Source organism: Mauremys reevesii, linkage group 14 (genome assembly GCF_016161935.1).
Source record: "Mauremys reevesii isolate NIE-2019 linkage group 14, ASM1616193v1, whole genome shotgun sequence".
Taxonomy (NCBI): domain Eukaryota; kingdom Metazoa; phylum Chordata; order Testudines; family Geoemydidae; genus Mauremys; species Mauremys reevesii.
In genome coordinates, this window is record NC_052636.1 from 35,019,395 (window position 1) to 35,023,676 (window position 4,282).

General features: G+C 50.9%; 1 non-coding gene across 1 annotated transcript; it reads right to left on the reverse strand.

The window, feature by feature from the left end:
* Positions 1-302: 302 nt before the first annotated feature.
* Positions 303-374, reverse strand: TRNAC-GCA. The gene has a single exon. It is a non-coding gene; the product is annotated as a tRNA-Cys (tRNA).
* Between the last annotated feature and the right edge of the window lie 3,908 nt (positions 375-4,282).

Genomic DNA, 4,282 nt, shown 5'->3' on the forward strand with positions numbered 1-4,282 from the left:
TTGTAAGCTTCTTTTTAGTGTTTAAGATCAGCAAGGATTTCACTGTTAAGCCAAGCTTGTCGCCTGCCATATTTACTGTTCTTTCTACACATCGGGATGTTTTTTTCCTGCAACCTCAATAAGGATTCTTTAATCCTTTAGAGGATTGGAACTGATTTCAGTGAAGGGACATGTTTGCTAGGTTTTTATGCATTTGTGCAGGAAAACATTGAGGGTTTCCATTCATTTCAGGGATCCCTATCCAGTGGAACTCCTGAACATAATGGAAATGCCATTATTTTTGTTGAAGGAAGAGGTTTGTAAGGGGACACTTGGATTTGAACCAAGGACCACTTAAACTGCAGTCAAACACTCTACCACTGAGCTATACCCCCATAACTCCTGTGTAGATAAGTCAGAGATCTTAAAGATTTTGAAGGACAGGCCCTGCCTCAGTGATCTCCTGTTCTGTTCCCAAACCACAGTGCTTTTAAAAATGGGTTTGATTAAACTTAAAGATCCATGTAAACAGCACAGCTTGCACACCCACCCCCATAGCTTCCCCCAGTGACATAGCTACCACCTCTCGGGGAGATGGATTAACTACACGGACGGGACAGCTCTCTCCCCTCCGCTTACAGCATCTTCATTATTTATGAATAGGTGGAAAATAACCTCCTGAATGGACAGTAACCAATTTATCAAATATTGCTGGGTCTGCATTCAATATGGGTACCTGGTCGTATTGGCTGGATTAGTAGGAGTATTGCCGGCAGATCCAGGGAAGTGATTATTCCCTTCTATTCGGCACTGGGGAGGCCACATCTGGAGCATTGCGTCCAGTTTTCGCCCCCCCACTACAGAAACAAATTGGAGAGAGTCTAGGGGAGGGCAACAAAAATGATTAGGGGGCAGGGGACTGATGAGGAGAGGCTGAGGGCAGGGCTGCCCGGGGGGGGCAATTTGCCCCAGGCCCTGCAGGGCCCCCACGAGAATACAGGATTCTAGAGTATTGCAACTTTTTTTTATGGAAGGGGCCCCCAAAATTGTTTTGCCCCGGGCCCCCTGAATCCTCTGGGCGGCCCTGCCCACTCCACCCCCTTCCCTCGTTCTCCTCTCTCTGAGGCCCCACCTGTGCTCCGCCCTCACTCCCATTTGGCCACTTCCCACCCCCGTTCTTCCACTGTGGCTGAGGCCTGCTGGTCCACCTTTCGCTCACTCCTCTCTTCCCCCAAGGCCTTCCTGCCTGCTGCTCGTGCCTCTCCATCCCCTACCCCAAGGCCTGCCCACCAGCCACCACCTCTCTGCCCCTCCCCTGAGACCCGCCCTGCCCAAACCTCTCTGCCTCCTCCCCTAAGACCAGCCCTGCCCACCACTTGCACCTCTCTGCCTCTCCCGAGACCCACCCTGCCCAGCACTCACACCTCTCTACCCCCTCCCCTGTCCTGCCCTGTCCACCACCCCCACCTCTTTGCCCCTCCCCTGAGACCCACTTGTCCACCTCTTTCCTCGGTCGTCTGTTGTTATTCCTTGAAACATCAAGGATGGAATTAAAAGCTGAGTTTACTCCAGGGTGAGGAAAGAAAGGAGCCACCAACCCCCTGACAAATCTCAGTGCCCCAGAGAAAACCTGCCCCCTGCTATTGCAATCACTGATGTGCTGGGGATATGGCAGGAAAGGGACTGTCTGAATGATCAAGGCAGGAAATGGACAACAATCTACAGCAACGTCATTGACCACAAACACACTCTAACCATGCTCCAGCCAGAAGGGAAATGAGCAGGAATTCTTGCAGTTCAGCCATGGACACACTTACACAAGGGCACAGCATTGAGTGTGCTGTGAAAGCTGGTCTGAGGAAACAACTGGAATTGATGACTCAGTGAGAACAGAAGTAGAGTGCAGTGAGAATAGTTGTGGCTGAGTGGTTAAGGCGATGGACTAGAAATCCATTGGGGTCTCCCTGCACAGGTTTGAATCCTGCTGACTACGGAGAAAGTTGTGGTTCTTTAGTTTCAAGGGAGCTGGGTCTTGTCTTACCCTCAAGCTGTGTCTACACTATTGGGTAATGCGGCTTTAAAGTGTTTTAATTAAACAGCTGTTGCATGTCCACACTATGCCCCTTGTGTCACCAGAGCACATCCACGCTAGAATCTTGGATGGCCACAGAGAGCAGTGCACTGTGGGTAGCTGTGCAACTGGCTGCAGGGTGTTTTGGGAAGGGTTTGCAATGCCTCACGGGCCTGTACAGCATCACATGATGCAGGTTTCTCTATCCCACCGTTCCATGGGCATCTTACTAGATTGCCAGCTGCTTTTCAACTGCAGTGTGCGTGGCGGGGTAGAGAGTGTGTGTGTGTGTGTGGGGAGAGGGAGTGTGTCGGCACACTGTCTCTATGTTCAGACAGCTGTTGCAAGCAACCAGTCCTGAGGCAGGGGGAGGGGGCACCCCCAACATCAGCCCCCGCTTCCCTCACTGGCTCAGCTCAGCACAGCTGCCTCTGTCACACGCACACACACACACACACTGCTGCTGCTGAGCTCTGTGTCAGGGGTGCTGGAACAGGGGGTTTAGAGGGCAGTGGCCCCACCACTCTTAACTGGCTGTTAGGACAAATGATGGAGGGGGGAAAGGGGGAGTTTTGAGGGGGGGAGAGGCATTCTGTGGGTGTGGCCTCGGGGGGAGAGGTGGTGTGAGTGTGGGTCCTTGGGGAAGGGTTTTCATGGGAGTGCCACAGTTCAGACAATAGTGACCCCCCACTGTAAGGAAGCTCCCGCCGCCCCTGCTCTGTGTTCGTAGCGCGGGAGAGAGCAGCATTCCAGGGCAGTGATTTGCTCCCCGGGGCTCCGCCAGGGGGGCTTGGGAGGCTGCAGGGAGCCCTGGGCCCTTTAAATCACCAGCCTGGTGAAGCCGGGCCGGGCTGGCACAGCGTACCCGCTCTTGCCAGGACCTCATACCGGAATGTACCAGCTTACGTTCACCTCCGGAAGGTCCTCGCGTGGATCAATAACTGGTTAAAAGCTAGGAAACAAAGGGTAGGAATAAATGGACAGTTTTCAGGATGGAAACAGGTAACTAGTGGTCCTGTACTGGGACTAGTCAACATCTTCATAAACGATCTGCTGAACAGCGAGGTGACAAAATGTGCGGATGATCCAAAACTACAGAGGATAGTTAAGTCCAAAGCAGACTGGGAGGAGCTAAAGAGATTTCACAATTCTGGGTGAAAGGGCAACAAAACGGCAGATGAAATTCAATGTTGATCAGTGCAAAGTGATGCACATTGGCAAACATAATACAACTACACATAGAAAACGATGGGATGTAAAATAGCTGTTCCAACTCAAGTGAGAGATCTTGGAGTCACTGTGGATAGTTCTCTGCAAACATCCACTCAATGGGCAATGGCAGGCAAAAAGCAAACAGAATGTTGGGAATCATTAAGAAAGGGATAGAGAATAAGAGAGAAAATCTTATTGCCACTGTATAAATCCATGGTACACCCATATCTTGAATACTGCGTGCAGATATTGTCGCTCCATCTTATAAAAGATGTATTGGAATTGGAAAAGGTTCAGAAACGGGTATGGAGTGTCTGCCATATGAGGAGAGAATAACAAGACTGGGACTTTTCAGCTTGGAGAAAAGCTGACTAGGGGGAAATATGCTAGAGGGCTATAAAATCATGACTGGTGTGGGGAAAGTAAATAAGGAGTGTTACTTATTCCTTCTCATAACACAAGAACTAGGGGTCACCAAATGAAATTAATAGGCAGCCCATTTAAAACAAACAAATGGAAGTATTTTTCACACAACGCACAGTCAACCTGTGGAACTCCTTGCCAGAGGAGGTTGTGAAGGCCAAGACTATAACAGGGTTTTAAAAAAAGAGCTAAATCGCTTCATGGAGGACATGCTCTGAGCCAGGATGGGCAGGGATGGTGTCCCTAGTCTCTGTTGGCCAGGAGCTGGGAATAGGCGACAGGGGATGGATCACTTGGTGATTCCCTGTTCTGTTCATTCCCTCTGGGGCACCTGGCTTTGGCCGCTATGGGAAGACAGGATACTGGGCTAGATGGACCCAGTCTGGCCGTCGTATGTCCTTACATCCTTATGCTCCTTTCATAAGATGCCTGGGATTCTGCCTCACAATGTGTCCCTGAGGTCTCAGCCAAAATGCCCAGACAGGCAAACGCTCTGGGCTCCTGAAGCCTTGGCCACCCACCTAGTGCCCTATGGCTCATCCCTGACCCTTGCTGCTGCTCCTTGCTGTAGACTGTGAGAGGAGCGGAGGCAGCGCA